General features: G+C 47.7%; 1 non-coding gene across 1 annotated transcript; it reads right to left on the bottom strand.

The window, feature by feature from the left end:
• Positions 1-14,117: 14,117 nt before the first annotated feature.
• Positions 14,118-14,226, bottom strand: TRNAL-CAA. Its single transcript has 2 exons — positions 14,189-14,226; positions 14,118-14,163 (listed from the first exon to the last, which is right to left on the bottom strand). It is a non-coding gene; the product is annotated as a tRNA-Leu (tRNA).
• Between the last annotated feature and the right edge of the window lie 401 nt (positions 14,227-14,627).

Raw genomic sequence — 14,627 nt, 5'->3', positions numbered from 1 at the left:
ATGCTCCAAGAGAGGAGGCTCCCCCAGAGTCCTGACTGGCTTTGTATGGAGTTGTTCCAAAGCATCACAGCATCCCCTTCCACACCGTGCACTTCCCAGAAGTCCGCACAGGTACTGACACTCCCTCCTCCGGCCTTTGTCTCTTTTCCAGGCATTAGGAGGCCACCCGATCTCTCTGTTCTCCAACACCTTCAGTTGGCACCTTGCAGGGGAAACTGATTTGGGAGAAATGAAGTAAAAGCTGCCCAAACCGAGCTTGAGCACTCCTGAATTTTGAGGTGTTCAAATCTGGAAGGCAGGTGCTGGGGGTGGGAGAGGGCTGTGGGCTCCATGGGGGAGCATGGCAGCAACTGTCTGGAGCTGCACGGAGCCAGACACGCTGGTCTGAGTGGCACAGTAAGCAGTTTGGGGGTTGGAGAAGAGGTATGGGGTTCTGGGGGGCAGTCAAGGGACAAGGAGCAGGGCGGGTTGGATGGGGCAGAGGTTCAGAGGGGCAGTCAGGGGACAGGCAGCAATTGGATATGCATGGGAGTCCAGGAGGTTTATCAGGGGACAGGTAGGAGGGTCCTGGGGGGAAGTTGGGTGGGGTCTCAGGAGGGGGCAGTTGGGGACAAGGAGAAGGGAGGCTTAGATAGGGGCTGAGGTCCCAAGGGGCAGGGGTCTTGGGAGGGGGTAATCGGGGGACAAGGACCAGTGGTGCTTAGATAGGGGGTGGGGATCCTGGGGGGCAGTTGGGGCAGGGGTCTGGGGAGGGGGCAATCAGCGGCCTGGGGCTGGGATTCAAAGGGCTCGGGGCGGCTGGTCGCCGTGGGGAGCCCCGAGCCCTTTACATCCCCGCCGCGGCCGGGAGTCAGAGGGCTCTGGGCTGCCTGCAACCGCGGGGAGCCCAGAGCCTTTTAAATCCCAGCCGCGGCCGGGAATCAGAGGGCTCTGGGCTGCCTGCAGCCGCGGGGAGCCCAGAGCCCTTTAAATCCCAGCTGGGATTTAAAGGGCTCTGGGCTCCCTGCCGCAGCGGGCAGCTCAGAGCCCTCTGACTCCCGGCCGCGCTGGGATTTAAAAGGCTCTGGGCTCCCGGCGGCTGCCAGCAGCCCAGAGCATGGGAGAAACCTAGCTCCAAATATTGCTGGAGCAGAGCCCCTGACTGTGAATATTCCTGGGGCTAAAGCCCCAGGAGCCCATATAAGTTGGCGCCCATGCCAGCAGGAGGGAGAGATTCCAGGTCTCCTAGCTCAGAAACAAAGGAAACTGACACCTCACACAAAAAGCATCCTCCCCATCCTCAATGTCCTGCCCTTTGCCCCACTCACCACAACTTCACCCTAGGCTGAGTCAGAAGCATTTTACTATCAAATTCCATTCACAGGTATAGCCCTTTGAGCCCATTCCCTACCAGCTGCTGACACCCTTTGCATTAGCATCCTCTCTCCTCATCAGCCTTACATGTGCCCTGCCCTTGGATCACCCTCATGCTCCCATCTCAGCCCCTCCTTCCTTTGCCTCCAATCCACAGGAGCATGAATCCCTGTATCAGTCCTGGATCCACTCCTTCTCAGCAACAGCCCCCTTCTCTGTTCACTGGGGACGGCTCCTACAAAGATCTCCACCGGTGGCCTCCTGGCCAAGTCTAGGGGCCCAATTTCAATCCCCCGTCCTTTATCAGGCAGAGGAGGGAACTGAACTGGGTGAACTGGGTGAGTACCCTCATCCCTGGGCTAAAGATTATGAGGGAGGACCTCCTCCTCCCCTCTCCTGGCCATTGTGGGTGGATTTAGGCATATACTGCATCCCTTCTTGACAGAAACATGACATTGCCTGGCTGCCATCGCTAGGTGCCTGACTCCAGCAGAGGGGTCCACAGCTATGGGTTGCAAGCAGAGATAGGCTGTAATAAATGAAAGGGGGGCTAGCTCCCTTTTATGAACACCCAGCCAGCCAGTTAGCCATAAAGTCCCTCTTGGTGGCTGTTCTCTGCTTGCTTTACTTGTAAAGGGTTAACAATGTTCCCCAGGTAAAGGAAAGGAGTGGACACCTGACCAAAAGAGCCAATGGGAAGGCTAGAACTTTTTTAAATGGGGAGAAAAAACTTCCTCTTTTTGTCTGTTGTTCTCTGGAGAAGGAGACACAGAGCAGCAATGCTATGAGCAGGAATGCTGTGTAAGGCTTGAACCAGGTATGAAAATTCATCTTCCATACCTAGAAGAAATCATTGGACAGGGAATATTTAAATAGACGTGATCAGGTTTATTTCTTTATTTTGGCTTGTGGATCTCCTCTGTGCTAAACCCCAGGTGCTTTTGTTTGCTTTTAACTTTTAAGTTGGACCCCAAGAAAGCTATTCTTGATACTTAATTTTTGGAATTGCTCTTTTAAAATCTAGCAAAAGCCTCAGTTTCAGATGTATTGTCTTCCTTTTTGTTTCCAATAACATTTACCTTTTTTAAGAACAGGATTGGATTTTTGATGTCCTAAGAGGATATCAGATGTGAATGTTGTTTGATTAGCCGGTAGCAACAGCTGATTTCCTTTGTTTTCTTTCTCAGCTCTTCCCCAGAGGGGGGTGAAAGAGCATGAGGGTACCCCACAGGGAGGAATTCCCAAGTTCTCCTTCCTGGGTTGAAAGGGAGTTTTTTTGCACTTGGGTGGTGGCAGCATTTACTAAGCCAAGGTCAGAGAAAAGCTGTAACCTTTGGACTGTAATACCAGCCTGGAGTGGCAAGTATTAATTTTTAGAATCCTTGCCAGCCCCTACATTCTGCACTCAAAGTGTCAGAGTGGGGATTCAGCCTTGACACAGGCACTTTCCTCCAGCCCAAATTTAGGCACTGAACTCCATCTCCTATTGGCAAGCTGAGGCAGCTCCCCATTCAGCACGCTGACTTTGTGGATCCCATTCTCAGGCACTTATGTCTCCCCATGTATTGCACAGGGAGCCCAGATGCCTAACCCAAAGTTTGTGGTTTCCACTGGCCAAAGTTAGTTGCTGCAATGGTCAGCACTGCAGCACCTCGTCCTTTTGTGGATTTGGGTCTGAGCTGTAGAACTAACACACAAGTGTTGGGAGGAAACCTTTGGAACTGTTCAGCTTGGAAAAGAGACAATTCAATGGGGGATATGATAGCGGTCTATAAAGTCATGAATGATATGGGGAAAAAGTGTTATTTACCTCTTGATGTAACACAAGAACCAGGGGTCACCGGAGAAAATTAATATGCAGCAGGTCTAAAACAAAAGGAAGTAATTCTTGACACAACGCACAGTCAGCCTGTGGAACTTGTTGCCAGGGCATGTTGTGAAGGCCAAGACTATAACAGGGTTCAAAAAAGAATTAGAGAAGTTCATGGAGGATAGGTCCATCCATGAATACTAGCCAGGATAGCTAAATCTCTGACTGCCAGATGCTGGGCTGGATGGCAGGGAATGGATTACTCAATAATTGCCCAGGTTTGTCCTTCTGAAGCACCTGGTGTTGGCCACTGTTGGAAGACAGGATACTGGGCTAGATGAACCTTTGGTCTAATCTTGTATGGCTATTCTTATTGCAATCTGAGCTCAGTTTGGCTGCATGTCTACAATACCCATTAGTCAATGAAACCTGGCTATTTCAGCAAATCTGGGCCCACTGTCTCAAAATCATCTTTGATGATTTTTTAATCTACCCTACTGTCACCTACTATTTATTATTGTTTATTTTTAATATTAGAGTAACGCTTAGAGGCCTCAGTTGAGATAAGGGCCCCATTGTGCCAGATGTCAGACAAACACAGTAAAAGACAGTTCCCACCCCAAAGACCTATCTAATTAATTAATCAAATTGATGTGTTAATAATTTAGCACAAATCCTTTTGCTTTGCTGTTTGCAAAGAAATACATGAGCCTGTGCTAGGGGAAAGCTCCAGGAAAGTGACAAAGGGGACACAGTCTGGCACAGCAAACTGCACTTCAATAAAAATCCACCTGAATGCTGGAACTTAATATCCCATTACATCCTTTTCCATCATTCACCTGGAGAGGTTGAAAAGTGCACACCAAGTATCATTATGAACGGAACCTGCCAAGCATTGGCCAACAAAACCTAATGAGCTCTGGGCAGTAAAGATCAATGGAAATAGATACTGCAGTAAAATTCTGAGTCCTGTCTGTTTTAATTGAAATCCAGTTTAGGCTGGAGGGGTGGGGGGGCGGAGTTTTGTGCAGCACAGATGCGGCAGGTTGGAGGGTTTCTCTGAAGAATACAGAATTCCTTTTGTTTAACCAAATGAGGAAGTTTCCACTTGCTGAGCATTCCTTTCCTTCATTCTGAGGGGGTGAGTTGGTGCAGAAAGAATAAAAGGAGTTTAAGGCATTCAGAAACTCCACCAGAGAGGTCCTTTGGGGCCATCTGCCTGTCCCAAGTCAGGGTAAAGGAGGAGGGTTGGGCGTGGGGCTAGCAACTCCACCCTGTAAAAATCAGCTTGCTACAGAAACGCCAACAATAGAGTTAACAGAGACTTTTAGCCTGGAAAAAGAAGGGTCTTCAACTCGAAGATGCATGACGCTGGGTGGTGAAAGCCGCGAGGAAGCCACTAAGCCGATCACCCTTCTTGCAGCCAGGAGGATTACCATCGGCACATGGAACGTGAGGACCATGTACGAGTCAGGAAAGACGGTGCAGGTTGCAGCAGAGATGAGGAGCAACAACCTGACCCTACTAGGCATTAGCGAGACAAGATGGACGCAAGCTGGACAGAGACGACTGTTGACAGGAGAGCTGTTGCTGTATTCAGGACATGAGGAGAGTGACGCACACCACACACAGGGAGTAGGCTTCATGATGTCCAAACAGGCACAGAGAGCACTGATTGGTTGGGAGGCACATGGTCCCAGGATCATCACAGCATCCTTCAGAACTAAAATGAAGAGGATTAAGATGAATGTTGTTCAGTGCTACGCTCCAACCAATGACAGTGAAGAGGAGGACAAAGACTACTTTTACAACAGACTCCAGAAAATATTAGAGACTCTCCCAGACAAAGACATTACCATCCTTATGGGAGACTTTAATGCCAAAATTGGACCTGATAACACAGGATACGAACAAGTCATGGGACCCATGATCTGGGAGAGATGAGTGAGAATGGAGAGAGATTTGTGGATCTGTGTGCACTTAACAATCTGGTCATAGGAGGCAGCATCTTTCCTCACAAGCGGATCCACAAGAGTACCTGGGTATCACCAGCAGGCATGACAGACAACCAGATCGACCATGTCTGCATTAGCAAGAAGTTCAGAAGATCCTTGCAGGACGTTAGAGTTAGAAGAGGAGCAGACGTGGCGTCCGACCATCACTTAGTGGTGGCCAGATTGAAGCTGAAGCTGAAGAAGAACTGGATAGACGCGTCAGACAGAAGAGCGAAGTACAACGTCAACCTTCTGAAGGACCATAAGACCAAGGAAGATTTTGGATTGACGCTGAAGAATAAGTTTTCAGTACTACAGGATCGGTCTGAGGAAGAGGAAGACAGTGTACTCAACAGATGGCAGAAAGTGAGAGACACACTTAGGTCAGCATGCCAGGAAGTGCTTGGAATTAAGAAACACCAGCAGAAAGAGTGGATCACAGCAGAGTCCTTGACAAAGATAGAAGACAGAAAGAAGAAGAAGAAGGCAGTCAACAACAGCAGGACTAGAGCAGCAAAGGCCAAAGCTCAAAAAGAGTATGCTGAAGCCCACAGAGCAGTGAAGAGGAATATTAGGAAGGACAAGAGAGATTATGTGGATGGACTGGCAGCAGAAGCAGAGCAGGCAGCATACAGCGGTAACATGAAACAGCTGTACGATACTACCAAGCGACTGTCTGGAAAGTTCAGCAAGCCAGAACGTCCCGTTAAAGACAAGCAGGGAAAGTCTATAACAGGAATAGAACTACAGATGAACAGATGGGCGGAGCACTTTGAGGAACTCCTGAACAGACCAGCACCACCAAATCCACCAGACATCGACCCAGCCAACGAGGACCTCCCAATCAATTGCGATAAACCAACCAGAGACGAGATCAGAAAAGCCATCACCATGATGAAGAACAGGAAGGCGGCTGGACCTGACGATATCCCAGCAGAGGCCCTGAAAGCAGACCTGGATGCCTCAGTGGAAATGCTGTACCCCCTCTTTGAGAAAATATGGGAAGAAGAAGTGATTCCGGCTGACTGGAAAGAGGGATATCTCCTCAAAATCCCCAAGAAAGGAGACCTCAGCAACTGTGCCAACTATAGAGGAATCACACTCCTGTCAGTGCCAGGGAAGGTCTTCAACCGAGTCCTCTTAGAGAGAATGAAGGATGCCGTCGATCCACAGCTACGAGATGAACAGGCAGGTTTCCGGCAGAACAGATCATGCACGGACCAGATAGCAACGCTCCGCATCATAGTCGAGCAGTCTATGGAGTGGAACTCCTCGTTGTACATCAACTTTGTTGACTATGAGAAAGCATTCGATAGCGTGGATCGAGAGACCCTCTGGAAGCTCCTTCGGCACTATGGCATCCCAGCAAAGGTGGTCAACCTGATCAAGAATTCATACGACGGCATACACTGTAGAGTGATCCATGGAGGGCAGCTCACAAACAGCTTCCAGGTGCGAACCGGAGTCAGACAAGGATGCTTGTTGTCACCACTTCTCTCTCTTCTCGTCATCGATTGGATTATGAAGACATCCACTTACAAGCGTAGGAATGGAATCCAATGGTCATTGTGGACCCAGCTTGATGACCTGGACTTTGCCGACGACCTTGCACTCCTTTCGCACAGTAAACAGCAGATGCAAGAGAAGACCAACGTAGTGGCAGCCACGTCATCACAGGTTGGCCTCAACATCCACAAGGACAAGACCAAGATCCTTAGGATCAATTCCATCAGCAACGACCCAGTCACACTGAATGGAAGCCCCCTGGAAGAAGTGCAGTCCTTCACCTACCTAGGTAGCATCATCGACCAGCAGGGTGGCACAGACGCAGACATCAAAGTAAGGATTGGTAAGGCAAGAGCAGCCTTCTTACAGCTCAAGAACATCTGGAGCTCCAGAGAGCTGTCTTTGGCAATAAAGATTCGACTGTTCAACTCCAACGTGAAATCAGTCTTACTGTATGGAGCTGAAACCTGGAGGACAACCAAAACAACCACCAGAAAGATCCAGACCTTCATTAATAGCTGCCTCAGAAGGATTCTCCAGATCCGCTGGCCAGACACCATCAGTAACATCCACCTCTTGGAGAGGACCCATCAACTCCCAGCAGAGGAAGAAATTAGAAGGAGAAGGTGGGGCTGGATAGGACATACACTACGCAAGCAGCCAACCAACATCACCAGACAGGCACTGCAGTGGAACCCCCAAGGCAAGCGGAAAAGAGGCCGCCCAAGAAATACCTGGCGACGCGACCTTCAGGTTGATAGCAAAAAAATGGGCTATACCTGGAACCAGCTAGAGCGAATGGCCCAGGATAGAAGACTATGGAGATCTGTTGTTGGCGGCCCATACCCCGGTTGGGGTGACAGGCATGAATGAAATGAATGAAGGCATTCAGAAGCTAAGGAGCAGCAAAAATACATCTTAATATTTATAGATTTTTTTAATACAAGAAAAATGGGCCAACTTTCTGTATTGTGTGGACAATTTGGCATGCTGGCCATTAAAAGTTTGCAGGTGAGTTAGAAGAATTAACTGAGGTTCATAAAAGCTGGACTGCATGGAGCAGATAGGAGCATCCCTGAGCTCCGGTCCCGAAACAATGCCCTAGCATGAGATTGTGACATTTCTTGTTGCCAATGAAATAGAAAGTGGAGAACAGAGAATCCAAGGGGATGGAGATAGAAGAGATCTGCTTTATCACATCTAGTGCTTCCATCAGGGGCCAATGTAGGATTGGTACCTAGTCCATCACATCATTGGAATCCTGTCTCATTGGCTGATCAAATAAGGACACTATTTCCTCAGTTTCTGAAAACTGTATTCTTCAAATTAACCCTTTCAATGGATGCCACCTACGCTGCAAATCTCAGTATGTTTCCTGTATCCTATGTATGCACATGGTCTAATGTCTCCAGCACTGAGCAGAGAGACAGAAACTCTGAGCACTAATCCCAGCTCTGCTACAGACACGCCATGTGGACTTGGCCAAAGAACTGAGGCCAAAGTTTTCAGATGTGGCCACTGATTTTGAGCACCACAGATGTGGAGACACAGTAGGTATCACAACGGACACCTGAAAAGAGAAGTTGCCAAACATGTGGTCCTGACCCTCACTGAGTTTTACGTTCTCCACTTTCAAAATGGAGACAGTAAGATCTACCTCACAGGCAGTTAGAAGGCTTAGTTAGTTAATGGATAACAGTGTCAAAGGCCCCTCACTGAGTTAGGAACCTAAGTCCCATATTCAAAAGTGACTTAGGGACAGATTTGTAAAGGTATTTAGGTGCCTAACAATGCCAATAGGCTACTAGTGGGATTTTCAGATGCAACTAGCAACTATGTACCTAGCTCCCATTGGTTTCAAAATGCTTTAAATATGTTACGCAAGGTTTTTTACATGCTCCTCTAAAGGCACTAATTATCGTTGATCCTGAAATTTATTCTTTCCATCTGGGGCTTGCAAACAGAGGGAATTTGTCTAGTGATCAGAGCAGGAATGGGGAGGTGGGAGGGTGAGTGCTTCTAGGTTTTATTCTCGACTCTGCCCCAGGGATACCATCATGCAGACTTGACCGCAGTGTGATCTGCCTCAAGTCCTTTCACCTCTGTGCACCTCACTTTCCCATCTGTACAGTGGATCTGAACATATCTCCCTCACAAACCCAACATTTGCAAAGATCCTTGGGTGGAGGAGGCCATCAAAGGGCAAACTGTGGTTTTTAAACTGCTGCCTAATGAAAATGTGAACAAGATTTTCATTATTAAAAGGCTGGCCAATCACAGTGCAGCTTAGATTTATTGCCCTGATGTTTTCTCAATGATCGTGGCATGCTCATTCTAGCTGGAAATGTACAAATATATTGATTCATTGATGAAGCTCCTGGAGCAGCACTAAACCATCTCAGACCTGAGCGGCCAGTGTGCAAAGTTTCTGGAAGCAGCTGTTAACACACCTCTGGTTGTCATGGCAACGTGCTCAGCTTCACCTGCAACCCACACCGCATGGGTGGGGAATTAAGTGGACTCTAATTTTATCAGCAGGGTTCATTAGATTAATTAAATGGAGCAGATGCACTCTGTTAATCAGTACTGGTCTGAGAGAGTGGATCTTGACAGGACTATGGGAACTGCTCTGACACCACTCTGCTAATGACACTAAATCCAATTTCACACAGCGGCCAGCACCAGTGACAGGGAGGTAATTAATACATCTCCTGACATCTTCTGATCTGCTGAGAAATTATGATAAATTGCCTTGTTTGTTGCTAATCTGAAGCAGGAAGGACAGCTTCAGGACAAGCTGCACTGAGAGTACTTCTAACTGTGCTGGAAAACAAGGAGAAGGGTCCATACACTGTACAATGGATAGCCAGGCCTTGCTGCCCCCTTGTAATACGTTGCCTGGCAGAAAAACACAGCCTGAGTGGTCTGGGTGTCTTAGGGCACAGACAGACCCGTTCTCTCCTTGGTCACTGGGTAGGCAAGTGCCTCAGGAGAGGGAGATGGGACTGCTCAGGTGCCTACAGTTAAGTCTTTCCTGGCTCAGGGCACCATGTCCTGCGACAGAATATGCCATGTCACATGCTCGTTCAGGATGACCTGCACAACTCGGAGCACTCCACTGAGGCCTACATCCTCAATGGATTTTGGGGGGGCCTAACTCCCATTGATCTGGGCGTTGGTCATCCAAGTTGCCAACTCTTGCAATATTTGATATTTTTTTAAAGCCCCAGCTCCTAGAGTCGTGTCATTATGTGAGACTCATCTTGATTATTTTCTTTTATTAAAGAAAAGTAAGTTTCTAGCAATCATGGTTCGGGCTGAGTGGTCCAACTGGTGGTCCACAGGTCAAATCCAACCCATGGGATGATTCCATCCAGTCCCCCAGGCCATTCAAGGCATTTGCTCCCAGAGAGAGCATTGCACAATGAATGAAATGCTGCTCCGCAGCACAATCCACATGCAGAGACAAAATGGTGTCCTCTATGCAGCATGACCTTGCATGCACCATATCTACAAGGTCACGCAGCAAGGAGGACGCCATTTTGTTTATGTATGTTGCCCGTGGAGGTGCCACACAACTGCGCATGTGGCCCACTGAAAAAGTTCACCCTAGACAAAGTAAACCCAAAGGGCTCAGAAACCGAGAGAGAAAACAATTTTTTTTTAAATAACTCAATTGTTAAGCCAGTATTGTGATTCTGAGAGCCCTGACTGCTGGGTTTTAAATGCCTGGGGTAGCAATAATAGCAGATCCAGCCCTTTCCCCACCCCATTCCATGCTCTCGCCCTAGACACACACCTCAGCTCAGCGCTACAGATTATGCATGGAGTACCACTTGTTAAAAGCCCAAACAACCCTTACTGGTGAACACCAAATGAAGAAGAATTTCAGCCACTTAAGGAATGCAGTTTTGGAGTCATTACACTGTGGGGGGAACTCGTGATCTATCAAAGCAGGATGATGGTTATGCAGGTTGATAAGAAATTGCCCGTACTAATGTATTACTGAATTTAACGAACCTAATGTCATTTGGAAAAAGGATTTGCATTTTCATATGTTTGAATAGAAGATTAGTGATGCTACCTTCAAAAAAGCGATTATATGCTTATTCCCAAGTCCTCAGTCCTCAGGCAGAAAAAGCCTCTTCACTCTTCCCAACACACAAGAAGTGACTTTGAAATATGAAATTGCTTGGACTGCAAATGAATTCATATCAAGCACAAAGCACAATCTACTCAGCCCAAAGGTTTCCTGGATGGTGAAGTATTAAATAGCTCAACAGGCAGGGAGGTCTGAATGGCTCATGACATTGGGAATAGACTACAGAGCCTCCCCTCTTGAGACACTAGTCACTAGTCATTGAAATGTCTTCGTATCAGATAGGTCTGTTGCTGCCTGTGTAGGATGAGGGGATGTGTCTGAGCCCAGATCTAAGGGGACCAGATGTGTACACCACCAATGTCCCACTTTTAGAATCACACCCCCTTGCTACCAGTCAAAGTGAGACTGGTGAAATTGCAATAAGTGACAACAACAGTAAAAAGAAGTAACGGTGAAGGAAAAGGGAAAAATTGTTTATGTTCTCTTTGGGACAGAGTAATAACAGAAAGATGGGAAATGAGCTACGAACAGCTCTCTGAAAAGCAGTTAGTGGAGTTGTGCCAAGAAAGAGGACTAGACCGGCAAAGCTAAATTACACACAGCTGATTGGCCTTCTGTATTCAAACAACCAGGAAGGGAATCATGGACCAGAATTCAGGGGAGTGGCCTTGTTCACCATCAGTGGCTGGGGGTACTATAGGCCAGTATCGACCAGAGATCTCTGGGATGAGGTTCCAGAGGGAGGCATGGAAGAAGATGCCCAAGAGTGTACAGTGGCAGGCGCGGCATACAGGATTGACCCTGCCTGGAGCCCCGCATCAGGCCCTGGAGAGGCAGGAGCTGTCGTCTGAAAAGCAAAAGCAGGGGAGAGCTGACTGTGAAAAGGAACGCCAGCTGGGCTGGAGAAGAAGAGGCCCAGTGACGGCATGAATTGCACCTCGCACAACAGAGGAACCAGAGACCTGAGGATCTGGTAAGTGGGGCTAGAACAGGGAATGCTAATTCTGGAGGGGGCACAGATGCTAAGCTGTTGCCCCGGTTCAAGGATGGGGAGATATAGGGTATGTCTGCACTACAGCAGAGACTGAGCCTCCCAGCCTGGGTAGACAGATTCATGCTAGCAGCACTCATGATAGCTTGCTAAAAACAGCAGTGTGAACATTGCAGCGCCAGCAGACTCAGGCTAGCCCCCCAAGCTCAGACCCAAGCGGGAGGGTGGGCTTGAGCCTCCACCAGTGCTGCAGCATCCACACAGCTATTTTTAGCATACTTGTGCAAGTCCCACTAACACAAATCTGTCTATCCAGGCTACCCATAGGGTATGTCTACATGGCATTGTAAACCATGGCTCAGGTAGAAGCTCAAATCCTCCTCCTCAGATCCCCTGAGGTCCCGCACCTGGCACTCGCTGCTCTCTGCCCTCCCCCAAGCACCTTCTGCCAGCCACCAAACAGCTGGTCAGCAGCCTCGCGTCAAACAGCTGTGGCTGGTGGGTTCTGAGCACCCCCTATTTTTTCCCCATGGGTGCTTGAGCCCTGGAGCACCCACGGAGTTGGTGCTATGCATACGGCCCAAAAAGGCTTAGCGCATCCAGCTAACCAGGAGTAACCCTAGATCATAAGATAGCACAGGATAGAATGCTGTAATACCACCTTGAGATATTTTAGGAACATCAGCAGATGTCCAACCATAAGAATACCATGGTAGCTAATTGATGTATATGCTAATAAGCTTGAGGTAAACAGACTAGTAACCTACAGGAGAAGGACACCCCAACATTAGAAGGCTGAGGAAATACAAATAAGGAAACAGGGCTGAAGCCCCTACTGAACATGCATCAGCATACTGATGTCAGCGTACTATTCATAGATTCATAGACTCTAGGCCTGGAAGGGACCTCGAGAGGTCATCGAGTCCAGTCCTCTGCCCTCATGGCAGGACCAAATACTGTCTAGACCATCCCTGATAGACATTTATCTAACCTGCTCTTAAATATCTCCAGAGATGGAGATTCCACTACCTCCCTAGGCAATTTATTCCAGTGTTTAACCATCCTGACAGTTAGGAACTTTTTCCTAATGTCCAACCTAAACCTCCCTCGCTGCAGTTTAAGCCCATTGCTTCTTGTTCTATCCTTAGAGGCTAAGGTGAACAAGTTTTCTCCATCCTCCTTATGACACCCTTTTAGATACCTGAAAACTGCTATCATGTCCCCTCTCAGTCTTCTCTTTTCCAAACTAAACAAACCCAATTCTTTCAGCCTTCCTTCATAGGTCATGTTTTCTAGACCTTTAATCATTCTTGTTGCTCTTCTCTGGACCCTCTCCAATTTCTCCACATCTTTCTTGAAATGCGGTGCCCAGAACTGGACACAATCTAACCAGCACAGAGTAGAGCGGAAGAATGACTTCTCGTGTCTTGCTCACAACACACCTGTTAATGCATCCCAGAATCACGTTTGCTTTTTTTGCAACAGCATCACACTGTTGACTCATATTTAGCTTGTGGTCCACTATAACCCCTAGATCCCTTTCTGCAGTACTCCTTCCTAGACAGTCTCTTCCCATTCAGTATGTGTGAAACTGATTGTTCCTTCCTAAGTGGAGCACTTTGCATTTGTCTTTATTAAATTTCATCTGGTTTACCTCAGACCATTTCTCCAATTTGTCCAGATCATTTTGAATTATGACCCTGTCCTCCAAAGCAGTTGCAATCCCTCCCAGTTTGGTATCATCTGCAAACTTAATAAGCGTACTTTCTATGCCAACATCTAAGTCGTCGATGAAGATATTGAACAGAGCCGGTCCCAAAACAGACCCCTGCGGAACCCCGCTTGTTATACCTTTCCAGCAGGATTGGGAACCATTAATAACTACTCTCTGAGTACGGTTTTCCAGCCAGTTATGCACCCACCTTATAGGTAGCCCCATCTAAACTGTATTTGCCTACATATACAGAAGTTTTTTATTACATGTGAGCATTGCAACCATGCACATTGGGGTTCCCAACTGAACAGTAATTCTAATACTGGGCCTGATCTTGGGATGAGGACCTCCCAAACCTGAGTGTTAACTGAGAATTCTCAAGTTATCAATACATAATCAGTAGACCAGGCAACAGAGCCCCCTTGTAATATCCAACCCCTGTCATAGAACCAAATCATAGAATATTAGGGTTGGAAGGGACCCTCAGGCGGTCATCTAGTCCAACCCCCTGCTCAAAGCAGGACCAATCCCATGACAGATTTTTGCCCCAGATCCCTAAATGGCCTCGTCAGGGATTGAACTCACAACCCTGGGTTTAGCAAGCCAATGCTCAAACACCTGAGCTATCCCTCCCTTCAAAAGGAACCTGTCAGGAGTGGGATTTGAACCCACACCTCCATTCAGAGACCAGAACACCCAGTTGAAGGGAAGATAGAGCCTTGAGTCTAGCACCTTAGACCACTCGGCCATCCTGACACTGACACTTACTAGACACTCTCAGAAATTACCAACTCAATTGCCTCTAAAGAGCCTGCACACAGCCGCTTGTTTGAGTCAACTAAGAAGTCACACTTGGCTTAACAGTACAGCACTGAGATCTGACAATTAAAAAAAAGAGATTTATTAACCAAGATAGAGCTTTAAGAGATATTAAGCAATGATAATGGAAACAGAAATGGTTACAAATAAAGCAAAAGTATAGCATGCTCCTAAGAGACGAAACATAACTTTAGCAGGCTAGAATCTTTGTCTTGGATAAACCTCTCGGCATCACCAGCCCTCAGGGCCAGGATCCAGCTTTCATGATACAAAAAGCGCTATCCGTTTTGCTGCCACAGTGGTGGAGAATCACATTTTTCCTTCTTCATCCAATAAAC

Source organism: Mauremys reevesii, linkage group 8 (genome assembly GCF_016161935.1).
Source record: "Mauremys reevesii isolate NIE-2019 linkage group 8, ASM1616193v1, whole genome shotgun sequence".
Taxonomy (NCBI): Eukaryota; Metazoa; Chordata; order Testudines; family Geoemydidae; genus Mauremys; species Mauremys reevesii.
The sequence above is the reverse complement of the archived record's forward strand: the minus strand, read 5'-3'. Positions and strand labels throughout refer to the sequence as shown.